The sequence below is a fragment of the Colletes latitarsis genome, chromosome 7 (genome assembly GCF_051014445.1).
Source record: "Colletes latitarsis isolate SP2378_abdomen chromosome 7, iyColLati1, whole genome shotgun sequence".
In the NCBI taxonomy this organism is placed as follows: Eukaryota; Metazoa; Arthropoda; class Insecta; order Hymenoptera; family Colletidae; genus Colletes; species Colletes latitarsis.
Genome location: NC_135140.1, coordinates 6,312,716 through 6,336,806, shown reverse-complemented (window position 1 = coordinate 6,336,806; position 24,091 = coordinate 6,312,716). Strand labels below are relative to the sequence as shown.

Genomic DNA, 24,091 nt, shown 5'->3' with positions numbered 1-24,091 from the left:
TCGTAGATCCGTAGACGTAGGCACACAAAGCGACAGATACGGTTATATCGAGAACACTAGTCGTGTCGTGGAACGTACTCACTGAACCTATATACCTGTTACCTCCAATATCCGCACAGGAACGAGATTAAGGTAGGTGCAATGTCGGAAATTTGAGGCGAACCGACCGGCTCCTCTCGACCGCACCTAGTCCCAGCCACCTACACACACACAAAGTTGAATAATTCTCGTCACAGGCTTGAGAAAATCTAACGAATAGTTTACGAAACGAAGAATCATGTTTTGTTCTACGGATAAAATTAAAGTATTAAAGAGGATTAACGGAGACTGTGATTGTGAATCGTAATCGTAAGAAAAATTAAATTTTTTTTAGGTTATGTTTGATACAGAGTTCACGCATACAGACTTTGAATTAATGAATGTAATTACAGAGTGTTATCATGGAACATCGAAGAAGTTGTAAGTGGAAAAATAAATCTCAATTATAAGGCATTCTACTTATTACTTTATGAGCCATTCTATCTACGTAGCAAAGAGTACTTTTTGCTGTTCGGTAAATCAAAGACCTATCGTCCTAAATGATAAATGACCGTTTCATTCTAGCTGATTTAACTTCAGCTCTTAAATTATTAATGATCTTATGAATAGCTATACTACCTTGGGATTAATAGATTTTAATGTTTGTCCTAGATCTTCAAGTGACATCGTTGCCTCATCGACCGTAGTTAACTAATTCGCGAAACTGTGGCCAGATCGTCGTAATTTCCACGGAAGCACAACGATTTATAAATTGTTATTCAGTCAGGGACACACACAACACATTAAAGAAACATTATATCTTCAATATTGTTAGAAATAAATATATTTTTCGTCAAATCAACGCACGATCGACGTTATTACACACGCGACTTTTTCCGTCCTTTACGTACACTGCGCATGCGTGAGCGCGAGAGTGGGACTACTGTGCTGCGCATGCGCAGCGTCACGTGGTATAGTCTTATTTTAATGGCCGCGCGTGGTGCACGTGTTGTTTATATTCGTAATAAAATAAGTGTTTAATTGTTAGTGGTTAAATAAAGTGTAACAGTTTTCTATCGTTCTAGTCCATGTGACGTGAAAAACACCTTTACTCTGCATAATCGTGAAAACTTAGGCTCAGGATTGATTGCAGTTTGCGTTTACTCGGGGCGAGCAGATTTTATCGCTGCGTAACAGGTGATAGGTGCAATAAACGACGAAACTTGCCAGCAAATCTAATAATCTGCATCCGAATGTCAATAATAGGGTTAGTTTGCAAAACTTCTAGCTTCGATAACGTGTAAGTTACGTAGTTTAAGTTTGAATGTACATATGTATGCAGGTACCATGAATGCACACGCCGGACCACGTCTCGTTTGGCGACAGGAATATCTGTCTATCGACAACCTGTCCAAACTACGAAGGCCCTTATATCACGTCACATTCCGAAAGCTTAAATATTTTCTGTCGTCTGCAGTTGAATCGATGAGTTCAAAGGGGCACTGTCAGCATTTTAAAGAAGAACCGAAAATATCAGGTATGTTAAGTGACTCGATGACAATATTAAACTAGTATTAAGATTGTTCCAAAACTTTCGACCTCCTAATTGAGGTTATGTGCAGAAATGCGAAAATATATAGTCTAAAGACCGTTATTCCATATTTATTATGTATATCTGTTTTTACACGATTTCTCGTTCAAATATTCATCAGGAAAATTAGATAAAATTTATTTATAAAATGACATTTGACAATTATAAATCAGGATTTAACAAATTTCAATATAGGATGAAGTTAGAGTGCCTTCGTAAATAATTGTGACAGTATAATTTTTCGAAATTTGTATTAAACAAACGAATAAACGTATTATAGTAAAAATCATTAAAATTGTTTTTCGGAATGACAAAAGGTTGTAGAATTAAATTCAAGGTTTTTTATTTCTTCTTTCTTAACATCATTCCGTTAGTTGTATTACTATTAATACGTAACATAATTGCATAAATATATAAAAAGACAAAATTATACATTTATTAAATTATTAAAGTAATCGTGGAAAATTTCAAATTAAATTATACGTACACGACAAGCTATCGGAAATATATTCGTTCGTATAAAATCGGAAATCACGTCATACGTAGGAAACAGCAATTCACGAAAATTCTTTTAGCCTGTTGAACATAGGATATTTTTAAAATACCCGATGAAATAAAGTGTTGAAAAATAACGAGCATGACGGGACCCGGAAATGTTACTACATATTTGTTCTGATGCAATACACTTTATTATTTTCTTAATGACGATTGTGCTTTTGATATAAAATACGAAAATTTCGTACGCCAGGAATGAAAATTTATGATATTCCTTTCCGAACGCACGATTTACCTTTCAAATCCTTCGATGCACGCCGCATAAAAGTTCACCGAGTGAATATTTTCGGTAGAACGAAATTTCAAAGAAACGCCTGGAAGGTTGACCCTTTGGCGTGGTCTCGTATCGAAGGGAAGGAAAAATTCGAATTTCCTGCCCGATCATTAGCTCGATCACGATACTAAAATGTTCTGATTGTTAACCGTCGATTCGATTATTTCCAATGTATTGTACCTTCCGTCGTGGTAGCGTCGTATCCGCCAGCGCACCCCTTCCGCCCGTTCGATGAAAAGGGATGACACAGAAATATGAAATTTATGAGGCAAATCCTCGATGGTGCGCGCACCGATCTCCCTTGTCGTTCGACCGCATAAAATATTTATATAGGCGTACCTATTGCGGCGCGACGAAATTTGAAATTTTACTAAACTCACGGTGGCTTCCGCCTGTCGCGGGTTTCAGGTATTTGCTTCGAGACAGACGTCGTAGACTCTGCTTGTCCTCCGATAACAAAACAATCGGACTCGCTGCTGATATTTCCATCCATTTTCAAAAACAAAGTCGTCCATTAATACGTTTGATCAAGGTTTTCAATCAATAATGTAACACACAGGGCATGTTTTACACAACAGTTTATTAACTTCAATATCATCCCTTATTTTGAATAGTGATTACTGACTATAATATACAGGGTGTTCGGCCACCCCTGGGGGAAATTTTAATGGGAGATTCTGGAGGCCAAAATAAGACGAAAATCAAGAATATCAATTTGTCGATTGAGGCTCCGTTAAAAAGTTATTAAAAAATTAAAATAAAAAAATTACAAATCATTCATAGAAAAATTATTTTCAGTTGTGGGGGACAATTACAATCATTTTTGGTCAATAGACATACCCCCGAAATCCTAATTATTTTCGAGAAAAAAATTCAAGAAGGTGGACTTTTTCGATAAAATTAAAAAATTTCAAATCATTCTAAAAAAATTATTTTCAGTTTCAGGGGTCAATTACAATCATTTTTTATCATTAGGCATACCCCCGAAATCCTAACCATTTTCGAGAAAAAAATTCCTTAACAAAAATATAATGTGAGGCCAGAAACGCATCCTCGAAATTTCATGCAAATCTTAAAAATGTCATAACTCCTGAACGGATTGGACGATTTTAATGATTAAAAAAGCAAACTACGCGTATTTTGATGGAGAATAGGTGGAAATTGCAAAAATATTCGAAAAGTTGATCCTTGACCCCACAAAATGAGAAAAACTCCATAAAAATGGTCCGATATTCAAACAGCCGTAAATCTTACAATAGTGAATATATTTCAATAAAACTTTTTTCTGAAGTAGAGCTTATGGGTACCTACAAAAAAGTATTAGACAACTTCCCTGTAAGGCGTTAAACAAAATTACTAAAAAACAGAAACGAATTTTTAATAAAAATCGAGAGGGGGTAGGTGCCTAAATTTTTCGACGAAAAGAAAAAATTTGTAATCGTTCTGAAAAAATTATTTTCAGTTGCAGGGGTCAATTATAATCATTTTTGGTCAATAGACATACCCCCGAAATCCTACCCAGTTTTGAGAAAAAAATTCGAGTAGGTGTAAAATTTTTCGATAAAATTAAAAAATTTCAAATCATTCTAAAAAAATTATTTTCAGTTTCAGGGGTCAATTACAATCATTTTTTATCATTAGGCATACCCCCGAAATCCTAACCATTTTCGAGAAAAAAATTCCTTAACAAAAATATAATGTGAGGCCAGAAACGCATCCTCGAAATTTCATGCAAATCTTAAAAATGTCATAACTCCTGAACGGATTGGACGATTTTAATGTTTAAAAAAGCAAACAACGCGTATTTTGATGGAGAATAGGTAGAAATTGCAAAAATATTCGAAAAGTTGATTCTTGACCTCACAAAATGAGAAAAATCCCATAAAAATGGTCCAATATTCAAACAGCCGTAACTCTTACAATAGTGAATATATTTCAATAAAACTTTTTTCTGAAGTAGAGCTCATGGGTACCTACAAAAAAGTATTAGACAACTTCTCTGTAAGGCGTTAAACAAAATTACTAAAAATCAGAAACGAATTTTTAATAAAAATCGAGAGGGGGTAGGTGCCTAAATTTTTCGACGAAAAAAAAAAATTTCATGTCGTTCTGAAAAAATTATTTTCAGTTGCAGAGGTCAATTACAATCATTTTTGGTCAATTGACATACCCCCGAAATCCTACGTACTTTCGAGAAAAAAATTCTTTACCGAAAATATAGTTTGTGGCCGGAAATGTTTCTATAATTTTTTAACGAAGCCTCAATCAACAAATTAGTATCCTTGATTTTCGTCTTATTTTGGCCTCTAGAATCTCCCATTAAAATTTTTCCCAGTGGGGAGGTCGAACACCCTACATATTATACCTCATATTGAGATTACACAGTGAATCTCAGTGAAAAGGTTTGTTCGATACAGTGAAGAAATAAATAATAGGAAAAATTTAGTTTAAATTAAATATCGTGTTTGAAAATATTTTACTATAATATAGATACATACTTTCCAAATTTTGTATTTGTTCAACGCTTTGATAACAGTACACGATATACAGGCGTTTAAACAAAATTGGCGAAGGTAGCCCCGATTTTTTCGCAATCGAGATAAAGTAACACTTTCGTAATCTGTCCTAATTGTTTGGAATGGCAGTGGCGGGTATTGGAAAAGGAAGGATACCTCTGCCAATCTCGCTCGTTAATCCACCATGACCGAACGCAAACGCCGATACACATTAATTGGTTTGAAGAGCGTCGAATAATATCTGAACGGATTGTGAACGCGACGAAAATGGAACGTGATTGAACCTTTAACGTAAATCAAGCACCGCCATTATACTCTGTCGAACGTATAATCGTTGTCTAATGCGTTGTGCCACGTTATAATCATTACAGGAGAACCATCGCGGAAAATATAATCGGCGGTGATTTAAACGGTGCTTGATCATCGAATGGTAAAAGCAAGTAGAAGCTGAGTGGGTGGTTCCCAGTGGTAACTAATATGCTTCTCGTAAAATTAATTTCGAATCCCGGCAGACGGCATGACAGATTAAGTTTTTTTTTGGTTTCATCGGCAATATGCGCCGATCGAACCGTTGCCGTTCAAACGAAATCATATCCCTTTGATCGTCCGATGGCCGAGGCTCGAATACAATAACACGGGAACGGATGGCCAGATTTTATTAAAATCGTCGCGAGTTCCGTCATAGAAGAGCGGCCATTTTAGAAATCCCTAAAACCCTTGACGGGGAGAGCTTTAAATTTTGCGAGAGTCCAATGTTTCTCGTTTAATTGACTTTTATTTAATACGTCGACTGGAATTCGCGACAGCTTTTCGAGAATTCAATTGTCAGGTAAACGGAATTAAAACGAGGAATGCAGAATTTTCGACACAGTTTGTCAGAAACTATTCGCAAAGTGTTCTTCTCGGTAGCTCGTTACGTAGTTGATTCAAATCCTCCTATTCGCTGCTGATGATAAGGATACAGCAGCTGCCTAAGCAAGATATGTGCACGGTGACTTTCGGGATCCCACGTCAGGTTGGATATTCTCTTACTGCTTTTCGTGGGATTTGTGCCAGCTTCGTTAAAAATTGCTTTCCTTAACTGATCCCAAGTCGAATTCTTTTTAATTCACGAATCATTTAAGACCAAATTTACAGAACTCGTCGATTCGGTAAATATTATGAATATTATTTGTTATAGAGGGCCCACGCAATTGTTTCAGGCCATATCTCCGTTATTAATGCATTCAAGAAAAAGTGCCAGAGGAGAACGATAAATGATAGGCCCTTGGATTTTTTTTGAGTGCAGTAGTGCAGTAACAATCACCGCTGCATAGAATATTTGTTTACATCCATATTTACGCTGGAATTCGTTGTGGTAGAAATTTTATTTTAAAATCACCGGAATATATGGGATGGAAAAATGTCAGAGAATATAAAAACATCTCGAGCGAAATATTTCTGTACAAAATAGTTTCAACATCCATTACAATGCTGGAAATCACAAGATTGATATATCAGGTAGTAATAAATATTCTGGCGTCGTAGCCTGTCGGTAATTCTTCAAATTATTCAAATTTCAAAACTTCATTATAAATTAGCAAATTCCTGTAGAGGTGAAGTTTTCCCATGCAGAATGTAATCTAATTTATCTTACAAGCATTATCTGTAAACAAAGAGTAAAAATTACGCGTTTCTTCGTGATTACATGGTCTAGAAATTAGGATACTTTAAAAAGATTTTATTCTTTGGCACGTAGTCAATCACTTCGTTGATGATCGTCATATTATTGTTTACGAAAAGAAACGTTCCACACGTTGATACTCGATTCTGTATTAACATAACTCATTCTTTCAGTAGTTATTTTATAACAGATCCGACTCGTTTTACATTCAGTGCTTGAAATATTAATGTGCGTGTACAAATCTCGATGCATTATTATTTTAAGGAAAGAAGTGTTCCAACCGTTGGTTCTCGATTATTCATTAATAGGAGTTGTACTGTTCGCTGTTTATTTAAATATAGATACGACAAAACAAACGTATAATCGACTGAATACCTATAAATTCACCGTGCCCGCACTTCAATTTAGCCGGTGGTTTTTAAAAGAGGAAGTCTTTATGAGAAAGGCTTACTCGTGGCAATTTTATTTTACGTTCGAGGATTTTTTCGAAGGCTTCTATTTCCGATGGTTCTGTACTGTAACAAAGCATCGTTCAGTTTCCTCGCGGCATTATTGATTTTCGTACATATGACATTGTATAATATTATCGGGAACGAGATCCATACAAATAAATAATAAAGAGTTTTTAACGAACTTTTTACACCTGGGCTGGATAGCTCGAAAATTTTAATTCCGAAACGAACGTATGAGAACAAATGATTATTTAAATATAAAGACCTGATATCCATTTTACAGATTAAATCTGTAATTAATGCTCCATAAAAGACTTTATTCGAATTTCAATGACATTAATATAAATACTCGGCACTGTTTAATAAACAACAGGAAACCATCTGTATTTTTCTGGTATCTGCCATTTTGCAGGCGATTACCATAAAATGTGTAAATTTCTTTAAAAAAATAAAGCGTGGGCGGCGGAACAACTTCACTCTCTGTATCCCCAATGCGAAAATACGACCCTCTAACCTATTTCTGATTTTTCAACGAACGTAATGCCCGAACGACGCTTAATAGAAAGAATCATAAAAGAGTAACAGAAAACTTCGTCGACAATTCTGACGTACAAAACTATGATTTCTTTGTAACGAACGAAATTCTCGCGACAGCTACACGGGGGTGCAGTATTCCTGTGTATAAAATGAAATTTTAAACGTCGCCGGTGCTCGATCACAACAAAAGCTGCGAATTAAAGCAGCCGCGAAGACTTCGAGGGGATCGGAGAAGAAAATTAAATAACACACGAAAATACATTGACGCGTTACTGACGAAAGTAAGACTCGAGGGCAGCTCTGAAAGAAAGAACAAAAGCGACACGGATGAACAGGGATCCATTCCATTTATTCAAAAGCACAGTCTCCTCGACGTCCACCTACCGTCAAACGTAAAAAAAGCGAACAAAATAAACGAATTATGCGACACGCGAAAACCACACCACTGCGAGACGAAAGCCTCAAAACGTGACCAAAATGTATAATTATGAAATTCTTCAAATACACCCGATTATGGCTGACGATGAAATTAGATATTCGGGTCAGGGTTGCCAGATTTACAAACTTTCCACTGGGAACATGTTGAGCGAGGAAGAGGGTTGGGGGTAATCTATGCGAGAGATATTATAATCAATTGTTTAGACGTTAACAAATTGTATTTCAGAAGTCACGACTATCCAATAAGGGCGGTGGAACATTGTTTCGAATTGAAGGAGGATCTTTAGGACTACAAATATGTAAATGCACACAAATATAATCGATAATTAAGTACAAATTGTCGGTGATCCGAACGTTCGTATACAAAATCTCTGTACGCGTGCATGGTCTTTAAAGAACACTAGGAATTCAGGGGTGTTTTACAATTTCATTATAATTTAATCGATCTCCGGAAAGTTTAAGTTGGTCGAACCGCTGGAAAACACGAGTTTCGTTCGATTACGAATTTCGTAAATTAGACGTAATCCGGGTCTCCGGTTGGCAAGATCCTAGATTTGACTCGAACAGTAATCCAGCAAAAGCTCGGTAACGAGTACGTCGTTGGATTGGTTCCATCTCGAGGTCATCGGACGAGGAGGACAGGGCAGCAGGGTAAGATCGAGAATCGCGTTGGTCGACGTTATCATAAACAGAGGTACGGAATGGCGGTGGTCGCGGGGAGTGGGCGAGAATGACACACGGAAGAAGGGCAGGAAGTGGAAACCGGCGAGGACGAAGAAGAGAGACAGTATTGGTTGAGGGATCAGGTGAGAAGGGGTTGGTATGGGGGTCACGGAGAAATATGCTCGCGCACTGGGTTGCCTCTGCACGGGCTATGCGGTTGGGGGAAGTGAGGATTGAGACGCGTTTAGCGGGTAAAAGAAAGGCGAGATGGACGGGAGCGAGAAAACGAAAGGGCTGAAAAAGAGGGGCAAGAAAGAGAGGACCGTCCGAAACGGAGAAAGGTGAACCGTGGCGAAAGGAGACGGTCGTCGAACGTCTAACGAGAGAAAGAGAGAGCGAGAGCCAGTTCTGGGGATAAAAGTTGGAGCATAGCGGCCGCGTGGGGGCGAGGGGGAACGAAAATGTGGTCGAGAAAGAGAGAGAGAGAGAAAGAGTAAGCGTGACGGAGACGGCGCGAAGCAGCGAGCGAGAGAGTCAGAAGGGACGGGGTTGGCTCGTCGGGCTCAGTTTCGCCGCGCCCCTTGCGAAGAGCGCTGCGCCTCACGAGCGAGATTACGGTGTCTTCGCGGCTCGAAAACATTTTTTTGCCACCACGTTTCCGGTGCGTTTAGCGAAACGTAGGTACGTGTGCTGTGCGCGTTTACCTTTCGCGTCGTCCCGCGAGTTTCCACGAGTTTTTTCCCCGGTTAAAAAACGAAAGCGTGGGATCGGGTGGTACCGCGGAACCTTCCGGGGATGTGCAGTGAGACGCGAAGGGACGAATTAGACTCGAGAATTTTTCCGCGGGACCGCGGTGTCCAAGTGCGTCGGAGTGTTTGCGGTTTCACGAGCTCTGGAAACGACGTTGACGCTTACTCGAGGTAATCGTTGACTGCGATAAAAGGGAACGGTGTCTCGTGTCTCGTCCACGGAGTGCAGAGATTAACGTACTGATAAACAAACGTGCTTCCGTATGGAGTAAATGGTTTCGAAATGATTAATTCGTGTTGTTCGGTTCTTAATGGCACGTAGGAAATGTTTCAAGTAGCGGGGAACGATAATGGATGTTAGTGAACGTTTTGCTTCGGTGTTCTGTTAAGGTTTCCGACCACACGGCGAGATCCATGACCGGAAGAAAGCGGTTTGCGATGGACGACGCGAAACGAGGCGCTTGGTCGACTGTCTTCGTTGCTTGAAGCCATCGAAGGTGAGTCGCTCTCATTTACAGAAGTCTTTCGAGCCACGGAACGTTTATTGACAAACATAACCGTTACTCGTGTGTCTTCGAGTATTTAGTTTCTTTTAAGAATTCTTTCTCACTACAGGTTTGTTTATAAATATTTATAACCGAGGAAGTGTGCTTTCTAGTACGATGGTTGGGTTAAACGACTGCATAAACATGGCGACAATTTTCGAGTAGAGCGATCTTCGACACTTGGCGATAACACTACGCTAGAAAGCGTTCGTTAAACATAATTTTAAAATTTAAATCAAGGCTCGCGAGACCCGAGGTTCCGGCTTATTTACATTTCCAATTATTGCGAAGTCCGTGTGACTTCCACGGGCCCACGAGATTGTTATTTATTCTAATTGTATCCCGAGCCCGAGAAGTCTCGAGCAAGCTTTAATAACATGAAAACACTATCGAATCTTCGAGTTCGTTTTTATCGCTTTGATAATTTATTATTAAAGCACGAAAGAAGATCTCTGCAGAGTTTGTCTTATAGATAAAATTTCGTCCTGGGACACAACTTGTTTTAAAACTTTTTTTTTGTATTTTTCTTGTTCGCACGCTTTCGTATTGTTTTAACAATTTTTTAATAAGCACGTTGCGAAAAATTTCATAAGATTATATCATTACCATAACGTTTTCGCCTGTTAAAAAATGTAATATTTGCTCTTCCCAACACACATAGTCGTTGGAATAATTATGAGCGGCACAATAGGTGGATAAATAATTGGGCGATGCATCTAGTCTCACTATATCTGTACAAATTAATTATTACACGTCCCATTAGCATATCAAATACATATTTGTCACCGTGTTACACGTAAACAATTAATATTGTCTTTCATCGCGTTACGTGGTCGATAGTCGTTAGTCAAACGTTTATAAAAATCCCCTTCAGCTCCAAGTTGAATCGTTACATTTTAACCAGACAAGTATTTTTTAAAACTGTTCTCACAGGTAGATTTGTTACTCGAAATAATATTAAATTAAATATTTCGTGGTAGTAGCTGACAACATAGAAAACGTTTGTATCTTACAAAGCTTCATCGAATTTCGACGTCCGTCGGGTAATATGTTGTCCGTTGAGGTCGTAGGTCAAATTCGAGGTTAGTGGCGACCCTGTTACTGCAATGGGTCGCTCTGAAATCTCGAATTCGATATCAGTGGCAAACTTGTTACACAGTTCCAACTAAGATCTCGAATTGAATGTCAATAGCAAGCTAGCAATAGATCAGTTCGAAGGATTGAATTCGATGTCAACAGTGCCCCTGTCGCGGGCTCGACCCGAAGAACAAAGCTGTTCGGTTATTCGAGGAACGGGTTACTCCGTCCTATCGGAAGCGCCGTGCTCGTAGGGCGGATATGAGAGAAACCAGGAAGGAAATAAGAGGAAGGCTTTAACTGTCCAGGCGGAAACGTTAAGTGAGCCCAGTAGGTCGAACGGTTTCGTCGAAAGGACGACAAACTCACCTCGATGTCGACGTTCCAACGTCAAACTTTTAAAAGTTGTGCTTAACTCAAGTTTCCCCAGGGCGAACTCTGTAAGAGAATCGGCGTGGTAGCGTTACGACAAACACGTGGATGTGTTCGCGCTAGTGGAATTGACGCATGCGTGTGTAGGTAATCGCGACTGTTGAATCGTCTGGGTCAAACCACCGATGAAGGAACTTGAACCTGTCCGTCGACTTTGTCCCCGATTGTCGATTTCCGAGAATTTAACGTCCCTTTCATCGTCCGTTTTAGCCAGGGCGTGCAGAAAACTGACGGTGAAAGTGTCTGGGAACGATATGAACGCTTAATCGTAGAGATGTAACGAAAGATCATCTTTACTTGCTCTTTGGTCAAGCGTAAAGTTGTCATAGTGTCGAATCTTTAAATTGATATAAAACTGAAACTATATGAGATATTTCGGATTTCTTCGCTTTTATATAAAGTCCGTTTCATCGAATTGATTGTGGAAACAAGTATGATCTTACATCCTAAATCGTCCGCCAAATTAAACCAATGGTTCCAATGGTATATATACTTGTTATTTTGTTGCATTCCCAGTGACGTTATTTGAAAGTTTATAATTATTGGAGTCAATGTGAGAGTTTGAAAGAGACTTTGTAAGTTTGAAGTTATACAAATCAGAAATTGACAAACAGAATAAGTAAATATTAGAGAATCGCTTAACTTTAAGTAGATAAATTATTTACGGTAAATAGATACAAGCTTCTCTACTTTTATTAACGATTGAAATAGATTTTTGATAAAGTTTGAACTTGTAGACGACGGATATTACTTGGAAAAGCATATTTTTGTCAAATTGCTAGAAATTTAGATTGTTCGTACTGAATGAACGATGGCGAACGAAGAAGAACAAATGACAACTTTGAACAACATGCACGGTACAAGGCGAGAGAACGCATTCGTTTGCAATGGTGAGATTCCAAGTTGTATAGTAGTTACATCAAAGAAAATTCTTTCGTTTGACCAATATTTTGTTATTTGTTTCTAGTATTGGGAATGCTTTTAACGTATTTTTATAGAAAGGACTTTATTCAAAATCAAGGAAATCCCTCTCCTTTCACATGGATTTGTTCCAATCGTTGCACATTTGTAAATGTATTCATTAAGGGGAGATTCTCGTGTAACAGTATCAAGAAATCAGCTTTCCGGTGCTCCTCGTGAAAAGTACAATATTTCAAAAATAAGTCTTCAGAAGTTTAAAACCGAATTTGCAAAAATAACGGAGTTAGAAACAGAAAATTAATTTAATATAATATAAATAAAAACTAGCTGAATCGTTTGGAAATTTTGACTAGTGCCCACCATGACACCTCACGCGTTAACTTTGATAGACCTAATTGAAAGGAACAAGAAAATTTCTATAAATATGCGTTAGAAAGATCGGTTTTTTAATTTGTAGAGTATAGTTTTTTATGTAAAAGGGGTACACAAATGTAGGTCACAAATACTTTTTTCTAACATTTTTAACAATTTTTAACATTCAAACCGAAGACATATTGTTACATAATATTATATGGTGGAAAATTTTATAATCTCCAAATTATTAATCTGAATTTAGAAACGAGTAATATACTTTTCAAACGAGGAAGTATAATAGAAACATAATACTAATATATCAGATTCATTTAAGTGATATGTAGAATTGATATTTTGTTGATTTATATATTTTTTTTAATAACTTTGACTAATCTCTATAGTTTGGAGTTTATAAGCCGAATGCACCGATTGATACCAATATCATTTATCCTTTTTGAATGATATCGAGTACATCATTCAGATTCGACAGGTCTTGCAACATCGATTCACAGCATTTCTACTGGATTTAAATTCGGTCATTGAGCCGGTCACTGCAACATTGTAACGTTGTTATCACGTTAAAATGATTCCCGCCTGTAGAAAGTGTGCTTTGGACGATTGTTCATAGAGCAGAAATACACGTAAAATGCCTACGTACACACGTTGATTTATCATGCTTTGCATACGATGTATGTAACCAAAGGCATTTAAGGTAATTTTGCACGTCAAATTATAACCTATCTACTATACCTCTTTTAACCGTGAGTTTGATGCACTTCGAACGAAAATCTTCAGCTATTCGACGAATTAAATTTTCCATGCAAAACGATGAAACTTGAATTCATCGGTAGAAACTTCTTCAACTCTCGAATATACTGTTCAGTCTAAATTCCCTTCTGCGAACGCTCATTTTGGTTTTTTTTCGAATATACGTGACTTTTTGCGAGAGACTCGACCCATTAAACCGAATTCATTTAGACGACGATGCTCTGCGCGCGCCCCGAGTTTCGCATTTTGATGAAATTTTCGAACGGTTGTCCATATTTGATCCGCTGTCTATTTTTTTTTTTTCAAAACGAGATATGAACCGTTTCTGGACCAGTTTTCCGGGAATTATTAAGCCGAATTTTATGTTTCAAGCTGCCTGGACCTTTTAGGAGCTTTATAAATCCATAGCAAGCAGTAAACGACACGCTCGTAGTCTCGCCCATTCGATAAAATGCCATTTTTAAAATATACCATATGTTTCATGTTATTTTTACCAAAAGTGTCAAAATACACCTAAAATTTCAGTTAATTAAAATTGTTTGCTCTCGAAAGTCTCACAATTCTAGAACATCTCACGAAATATTCATTTTTTAATCCCGTCTTCGACTAACCCCAAGATTAAAAAATATATTTCTTTCGATATACGTTTGAAAACTGCTTTTCCAAGGAGTTGAAACGAAAAAAATATACCGAAAACTCTCGATAAACCCACGGTTGCGGGAAATTCTAAAACGTCGTCTTTATTTCGGCATCAGGGGAAAGGAACGACGCGGATAATTTGGTCGAAATCGCGGAGGCAGTCGGCGGAAGCGAGCCCCGGCGTAAACGAGTTGGTTTATAAACGTATTAAGGCCTCTGAGTTTTTGCTTTCTTTGATTCCACTCTCGCCGACAGCTGGCAGAAGGAAACACCTTCGTTGTGAAAATCCGCCAGGCTTTCCGGCCATTGTCAAAGGATTGGATGATTAATCGCTCCCGCCGTGTTTCCATCGGAGAGATGCGCGAGCGCGAGCCCACAGCTATCGCCCACGCATACGTCACCGCAGACGGGAATTCGTCAATGTCGAAAATTGGAGTAAAAGCCCTGCGAGTGATTGAGTTGCTCGAACTTTGTCGCTCGGCGTTGCTCGCTGTACGAGATTCTTTCCACGACCTTCCACCATTTTCCTATTTTCACTGGATATTTTGTCGCATTTTGATACTACGCTGATAGATTAAATCATAAAACTCGGCTGTCACGACGTATAACGATACCTGACAAAGAAAAATTAATTAGTGCGTTTAGAGACCAAACAAGATGTATAAAAACATTTCCCAATCATAAGATATCGACTCATAAATTTTTCGTTGGTTACGTTCTTGTTAATCGCAAGAAGAATAAAACTGAAAGTAAGAACCAGATTTCGCTCAAAATAAAAATTATAGAGAAAGGAGTGATCGTCAAAACGAGCTTTTTTTAAAGAAACGAGAGTTTAAAAAACACCAACAGAGAAATAGAAAATTATTTACGATTCCAAGAATAGTAATTTTCCACGTTTGCTAGAACTTTTTTCTTCCTTCTTTTTAATGCTCTATGTATTCATTCTTTGTAGATGGTTAAATAAAAAGTAATTGCGTTTAATGTCAGAGTAGTACGACAACATGATTAATCGTGAATGAACAAATGGAAAGGTTTGTTAATGAAACGATTAGTTAGTGAAATTGGTACGCGATTATTATTCGTGTTGATGTATATTTACGATAAATTGAACGCCATTGTCTACGATTGATTAATAAATTAATTCTGATACATGCAACGAAATGTTCGTTGCGTCCCCGATTCAGGACATCGCTAATTAATTGTTCCTTGCTAGTCGAATAATAAAATGGGCGTTCGAATAATAATTTAATTATCCGTTCTTACGAGCAAAAGTATAGGACAACATCTTATTTTGGAAATGTTATTTTACATTAAGGAACACGACACGCAATGAACATTACATGCAACAAGATTTACTCATCGAAGTCGAAAGATTACTGTAATTTCTTTCCAACGATCCACTTGTTTACTTATCCATAGAAGACGGAAAGTAAAGCATTCGTTTAACAAATTTTATTTCCATACAAAAACGATTAATTCACATACTTAAATGTATTGAACGCATTGTGGATTTTGAATGTATATACATTGAAGGATACGATATAGTTTAAATAAATACCACAAGTATAGGGCGATTGTTCATATAAAATAAAATAAATGCGAAACAGCATTATTTCGAGGTGTCCTTTTTCCAGTGTCTGACCATATCTCGTTACTTCTACTTGCAGTTGGTGTTTGTAGGCATTCACAATAATACGGTATCAATTTTCATTATTTTCGACTAATTAGAATGTATAATAATTATACATACGAGATATAGAAAGCATTGTAAGGTCGTCAACATTAAAAAAAAAACACCAACGTAAGTAGAAATAACGAATATTGGTCAGACGCAGTAGTAAGTGAAATCTAGTCTAGTGAGTGAAGTCTTCGTTCTATTTCAATTTTCATGATTTTTTTTATTAGACTACCGGACGCGATCGTCTGTTTTGCTCATTCTGCGCGTGTCTCTCTGGATTTTTACACTTATTTTTCTCGTTTCAATGCGCGATACAAGCTGCCGTGCGGCGAGAGAAAATTGCATACAACTTACGACAGGCTTCCGAAATGTCGCGTTCTTAGATCGCGCTATTCGCGTGCACCGCAATGAATGCAAAAATAGTTTGAACGTTTCGTCGGAGCGTCGTTTTCAATTGAACGGGGTTGGGGGCGTCGATCGAAGTAATCGAACCGTGAAGAATTCATAGAATGACGTTTCGTTGTTCATTTCTGCGGCGGATAACGCGAAGCAGCTGTACAATATTTTTTATTACCGATTGGATAATTTGTTTTCTATCCGCGCCGATATTGAATCGAGTTTGAATCACGATTCGATCGATGGATGTCTCATTGAAGCATTCACGGTTGACGACAAATTGGAAATATTGTTGAAGAACTTTGATGAGACGTACAGCGTATAAAAAATTGCTTTTTGTGCCAAATTTTAGACAGGACAGGAAAAATAAATTTAATTTAATCGATAGGAGAGAATGTCAAAAAATTATTATCTATGAGATTTTTTAATATCGTAATTAGGTGGTATTCGTTAACACGAGACGAGTGAAATTAATTTACATTTAAGTAGAGTGTGTCAGAAATTGTAAGTATAAACTTGTTAACAGAACATGTATGGAAAATCAAACAAACTTTTACCAAAACTGTTTATATAGAATTTAATCAAAACAAATAGGGTGTCAGAGAATAATTTGCTACAGAGTTAGGAAATATTAGATTCTTATTCACGAAATAACTTAAAAAGAATAAATAAGAACATTTCGTACTCGCAGAATTGTGCCGTAGTATCTGAATTGGAAAGAAAATATGGAAAAGTAGGAAAATTGTTGCAAAAACGTGGCCAGTCTCATTCAGAAGACTGATTAAATTACTGACGAACTTTCTATCTTTTTCCTCATTTTCACATTGCTGCAATATAGTTCTTAAGTCATAGGTTGAGTCGAAAATTTATTAACTGTGATAGCGATTTGGTGTGCAAAAATTTACAAGCTCGCGAAATAGACTCACGGTACGGTGCGATATAAATCACGCGCCGCCGTCACCGCCCAAAAAACGATCCAGGAGAATAACGGGACGCGACTTGTGCACTATAATAAAAAGGCGTCGTAAACTCGAGCAGCATAAGTTCGGAAAAACGACAGAAAATGGTGTAGCGCCGCGACAGTCGGCCACCTAACCGCACGCTACTTTGGCAAAAAGCGCTGGCAAGTTGCGTCCCATCGAGGGCTAAATCGGCTGTCAAGTTGCCTATTCGTATGTCTTTAGAATCGCAACGAACTTTCGCAGCGTTTGCCAAGTGGGATGCGCCCCTTCATTCGACTCTCACTATTTCTTTCTTTTACGCGAGATTGCGTCTAATTATTTCGATTCGAATCAGAAGCGTTCTAAAAGCTGTCTTTGAACGAAATCCAAAATTAAAAATTGCAAAATTGGAAGAAGAAACAAAATTGCTAGCTACTGGGATTGGAATTCACACACTGACTTGACACATATGGGTTCAAGATTAAATGTTAAAGAAAATACATCTAGACAGGACTCTTGAATTTTTATGCAGAAATTGTTATGCTAGTTTTCAATTGCCCGAAAACAAAGTTTCGTTTTCGTGGACAATTTGAGTGAACGTGTTAAATTTAATAATATAGCTGTTTAACAACAGAGACTCTGATGAATGTGTTTCTACTATATTAAAGAAGCTGATGCATAACTTCTGTGCATAAAATTATTGCAGTAAGAACGAGCGTGCACGAAATTTTAAATTCTGTCAGAATGTGTGCTTTACGGTCGCAAAGAGGATTCGATGCAATAAACTTAGGGATCGGAGCGATATTTCTATAGAGCGTACAAAGAATGATTCGAAACTGCAGGATAATTATCGGCTGAGCCAAAAAGTCGTACGTTTGAAAGAAATCCTATTGGATGCGGGCTGTATCGGATCCGAAATTCGAAAAAAATCGGCCCGGGGGTACGGTGGACGCGATTACGGCCGCGTACTGCGGAATGATGACGCAATTTATGGCTTCGAGAACATAGGCGTGCTCGACGCTCTGACCCCGTTCGATCGTTTAATCCGTCCCAGATAGGTACGTACGATTAGACGATTCGACGGAAGCGAAGAACCATTCAGTACCCCATCCCTCCTGGCCCCCTAACCGGCCATCCCTTCGCCCTATGCAGTCCTCTCGAGCCCCTCGCGTCCCCTGGATTCGACAGAGTCGGTAGCGTTCATGCTGTTCGGATGCGATTCGGGATACTCTGTCCCGCTCCCTTTCGAATCGTCATCTTTCTTTCTCCGTTCGAGCTTATGAGCTTTTCGGCCCGCGGATCAACGAGACCGCAGCTCTACCGAGCACACGACGGTGTATACACCAAGTGCTCCACTGCCAGAGGACTAGCAGACAATTGATGATTTGGTGGGAATGTAGTGAACCGAATTCGAGTACCAACTGCCGGGGAATAATGAAAAAATCCGCTGGAAAATTTGGTGAACCGAAATATAATTTGAAACAGAAATTAAAATCAACGAGTCGTGATCAATTGCTTGCTCGAGTCTCTAGAATCTTCATATTCCATGCGTGCAGTGTTCGTTCTGATGGCAACAAGTGAAATTGCACACTGTATAAATGAAGTTGCTTTCTATCGGAAATAATTAAAAGCAGCTACAGATGTACTGCAATTTAAGAACGATTGTCGTACCGTGTAAGCAACAGAAGAAAATCTGTCGATTTTATTTAATATTCATTTATAATGGAGTATTTGTCAGGTTGGACGAGGAAACGGAATTTTCGAACGGTTTGATATTCCCCGTAGACCGTTTTGTTGGGAATTTTTCTCCACCCACCAAATGAAATTGAAAACAAATGTGCTTTGTCAATCTACGACACAAAATCTTCCATAGATGTATTTTTAAATGGGACTTACTGATTTCTTATATTCAAATTGCACGAGGTTAAATTCCAACTACAGAAATTTCCTTGTAACTATGTACGAAAGATAAATAAGAATCATTTTCTTGACCTTGATGTTTCCATCAAACTAAAATTATTTTTCGACTCCAATTTGGGTAGATCTCGATGAACTTGTATAATGCATAGAAATAGTGTCTCGTGTATCATCGGATCACAAGACGATAATTTTGTGGTTTTGAATAGTTTCCAGAAAAATATCCTGGAATACCCGTGCATTATTCACCTCGTGTATTAAAATCACGCGAGAGCAAACTCGACTGAGAAGTGTTCTAATGGTAAATATTAGATTTCCTGTACGGAGTATCAGCGACCCAGTTGCGATACAGTGGAATCGTTCGAAATATTAGCCAGTAAACAGAACACAAAAGCTATTTACATTTAGTATAAAAAGAACTGCTTCTAAAATACGTATGTATCGCAGAGGGGTTTTAAGTTACGTAAATCACGTATTTCCAATACCTCAACGTGCAGCCCTAGTCCTAGAGAAAATTCTTGCCTCGTACGACTGTCTGGATGCAGTCAATCTTTCTCGCGGGCTCAAAAGCGTCGCACGTACGACGTGAACATCTCAAGTCGGTTAACTCTGCGAAACATCTTTTTATTCAAGTTGATATGTACACTTACGGTCCTGTCGTTCGTGATACGCGCAAACATATACGCATACGATACGGGAATATTTCATGTAACGTGGAAGCGTTATAGCGATACTAGAGATAAACGAGAATTTGCAAACTCAAGATATTCTTCCGAACGACAACATTAATTTAATTATTAAATCGAGTACGAACGTTTCGAGCTCGTTATTAGATGGGCGTAGTTAAAACTTGCGGGATCGGAGAAAAGCCACGAGGACACGGAGAACTGAATTCCAACTCGAGATCTCCGGAGTTATGCGACATCGCTAACTGCGTCATAGTCCTTCATAGGTCTTCTGAACTCCTTCGATACGAGGCTTGTGACCCAGATAAACGCGTGTTTAAGCTCGCATTATCGTTAGACGGAGTTTTAAACAAATAAACACTTCTCGAGCTCTGGCTACACAATGACTTTTTACATCGTAGCTATATTTTTAGATTCGTGTTTGTGCTTTGAAAAAAATTAATCTTCTTATCAGTGGAACGCACTGTCGAAATATGGAAAAATGTGAGGCAGTCTGTGTATTAAAAATCCATTGGCGTTAAGTCAAGAGATTTGGATGGTCGTTTTGCAAAGCCTCCACGAGGCCAATCCAACGATGTGGATAACGTGCGTTTAAAAAGTTTCGAACACGACGATCATAATGCGGCGGGGGACCATCATGTTGATATCAGCGTCTGCAGAGTGTTATTAAATCGAGATCTTCCAGCAAAGTTGGCCCTCGATTTTCAAAAAAGTCGAGATAAATTGTACCTGCCAAGGTCCCTTCGAAGTAACGTGATTCCATGAAATTACCATTAACAATATCAGCCCAAACGTTTACCAACCAACGACGTTGATCGTTGTTTGATCCATGCTAACGAAGATTTTTTTAGTACAAATGTAACATCGTCAGTGAATCGACTTTCTGGAGAACGAAGTATTTCATTTTCGATTTATCTTTCCACGTGGAGTCATTTTTTATCGGTTTGTGCCATTTTTGGGCACCCTGCGCGTGAAATTGTTGATAGAACGACGAAGTTGCTTTCTCTCGACCTGCTTTGGCGTGCCTTTAAACAGAAACAATGTCAAGATATAAAATATAAGTCATTGTCTAGATGCAAATTGCGTATCTTCGGAACGAGATCGTAAATTCGTCGATTCGCGGTTTGTTCGAGAAAAATTGATCGTTCGTGTTCGCCTGGATTTATATTACCGCGAAAAATTTATAGTAAAACCGTTCTTCTGGATTATGAATCTTTATTACTTTGCATTCTAAATTTTTGAGACTAAATTTTAAATTTATTGATGATACCTCGAGAGTAGGTTTCCAACAACCTTTGAGTTCAGAAATATGCATAGTGAAAATATTGAAATAATAATTAGAACAGTAATATATACTATTTTGCATCACCTCTGGGTATCAGAAATAAAAAATGATAGAAATGTATATTTTTGCTGAAAAATAAATTTGTTTCGTGCGTAAATGGAGAGACACATTTTCTGCATTTAATTACAAATATTTTTCTTGGAATGGTTTTAATGTCATGGGGATTTTAATTACTTCCTTTTGGGAAAAGAAGAAAGTATAAATAACAGTTACTGAAAAGCCCTTTTTGCTTGGATGTTGAAAGTATGACATATTTTATGTTACAACATTTCATTTCGCATCTCTTGGCATCGCATTACACACAAAATGTTTCATTTTTGTATTACTCTGGCGCAGATAGAAAATAATAACGTCTGTCAAATTTGCTGTGCCTTTAATAATAACGGTTATGAATCAAGAGAGTGGAATATTTGTAACGGCTCTTTTTCCCGACGCTGATTTCAATAAATTATACATTATGGTCCTGGCTCGTAGTGATTATGAATAAATTATTGATTTAGTAATTGAGAGATGCTGCAGAGAAACTTGGCACTCTTATATGTATAGTCAGAATCCACCACAGATGCACGAAAATCGTAAATTCTTTTTACAAGTTTATTTTGGCAAATAAAAGTACACAGTGTACAATGAAAAAAGACTGATCTAGAAGCAATAAGAATTTTTTAACATTATTCTATTAAAGAATTAATTTATTCTCAGATGCCATTAGAAAGGTTCAAGAAGATCTGAACACGTTAATTTTATTCATATTTATTTTTATATATTTATCAATCGACGTACGCAAAGTTCAAATTAAAAAATATGGAATAAAGAGTCATATACAAATTTATTCCCTTTATCTGTCATAGTTTCTTAAGTAACATTTGTTCAGATTTTTTAAAAATATTCGCTAATAAGAGAATGCCATCGAACAAGATGGTCACCGTATTATTTAATCAAATACAGTCTGAGTAGCGCGAAATAGCTAAAAATTGAATTTTTGTACAGACTTTTAGTTCAACTGTACAATTTCATGCGCATAGAAATGGGTCGTTTTTCCGCTGGCAGCTTTCGTGCATCTGTGATCGTATGGACATGTATTCTTTTTTCGCCGGATGTATTACGGTAAACGAAGAAATTCGGTGAAAACACAAGGAAGGACAGGCAAATAGCGACAATGCATGCAAAATTTATCCCCTGGATGTATAGTTATGGATCTAGTTTAGTTATATGCATGTAGAAAGGAAGATGAACAGCAGGAGAGGAAAGGATCTACGTTCCATAACTCCCTGGAACGAGTGATCTACCAACAGACAGTGGATCGAGTACATGCATGACGTTTTCTTCGCATGAAGGTAATGCATTGTGCATACAAATAAGGCACAAAAATGGCACGAAAGGACGTAGTTGCATGAATTGCGTCCATTCGAAACTGGCAAGGATCTGAGAATGGAACTCGAGTAAATAGAAAGGATATAGAACAATATATCTGTTCCTCAGATTTGGTCAAAATGATATACTCCATTCTCATTTTGGAGATCCTAAATAGTTACGAAATCACTCTAATAACATAATATATTCAATTAAAGGCTATATCGTTAATTGTTACATTTATAGTACTTCGTGTTCTTCGAGTTTAAATAGAAAGAATTATTTTTAGTCAAGATGAGTAACTTTAGAACACGTTATCTCTCAGGTTTCTCGTTTTTTACTTTGCAATGATAATTTATCATCGACCGATACTGTATTTTGTATTATTCCCCTGTTAACATCGGGAAGTTTCCCATAAATCAAATCAAATTACTGTTTTGTAACGTTTCGAAAATTTACGAGCCGCTACTTTCAAACCGTGTTCCATTAATATTCTGTTTTAATATTCATTTGTCATATAAGATAACTATTTTTATCCAAAATGTTGTATGTAAATGTACGGATTAAAATTTATGAGGGAAGAAGGATGCAATTGCGCACAAACAGGAATGCTGAACAAAGTTCGACTCGTGAAATGCAGGATTTATGCTGCGTAACGAAGATAGTCCATTAATTCGCGGTCGATCATTTTTTTAATCCCACAAATCTCTACCGATGGATTTAATAACAATCGTCGACCTTTGGTTACGAATTTTCGCACGCTACGAACGGGTCAATCTTCTTCTCGGAATATTCGATCTCTTTTTTTTTCGCGAGGTAACACATCACTGCACGCAGCACGGAAGAAAATCCGGCAAAGAGGTTTATAATTTCATTTGGAGCGTAGCGAATGATCTACGGAGTAGCTCGTGTAAAGGAAACAGCTCGTATGAAAGGAACGAAATTACTTAATGCATGCAGTTTCCATCACGAGTACGATGTACCGTAAAGAACATTTTGAAATTGATTTAAAGCCACGGCGAACCACAATTTATTTACCATCAAACACGCTACTTCTATATTTACACATATTTTTAGCTCCTAATTAGTGTTCGCGAAAATTAAAAAATACTTAATATCGTTCGTAATATAAAATTGAAAAAATTCAAAAATATTTAGTATCAATTGTAAATAATTTAAGAATCTCACGTATTCTCGATCCTAATGTAAAAATAATTAGGGGTGAAAAAGAGGTCCGTTTCTTAAATATAAATGTGTTTTCATTTATTCTGACATTTTTCACGAATAAAACGCAAGATTAAGAGGACTACCGACATTTTATTTCTGCTACAATGTTATCATTCTTTTGCATTACGGCAGTAATCGTATTACAACGGGCTCGAATTAATAGCGGGGGTATATGCTAGGGATTTCTACGAATCCTGTGGATAGATTGACGACTGACTGACTGACAACTCTCCGGTTGGTATTTATGTAATCAACCTTTCCTCGTCATTTCGCTGTCAGTCAGTGTCGGGCATTTATATCGTTCGCTTCCGTGCAAAATTTTGCCTGTTGTTTCGAGATTAATCGCGAAACGTGCCCGA

The 24,091-nt window shown here is 37.6% G+C and overlaps 1 protein-coding gene across 2 annotated transcripts in view; it reads left to right on the top strand.

Moving 5' to 3' along the window:
- The first annotated feature begins 9,293 nt into the window (after positions 1–9,293).
- Positions 9,294–24,091, top strand: part of LOC143343161 (zwei Ig domain protein zig-8) — a 341,606-nt gene continuing 326,808 nt past the window's right edge. For both annotated transcript variants that reach the window (XM_076767765.1, XM_076767763.1), the window contains exon 1: positions 9,294–9,953. The gene's annotated coding sequence lies outside the window, so the exon portion shown is untranslated. The remainder of the gene's footprint in view (positions 9,954–24,091) is intronic.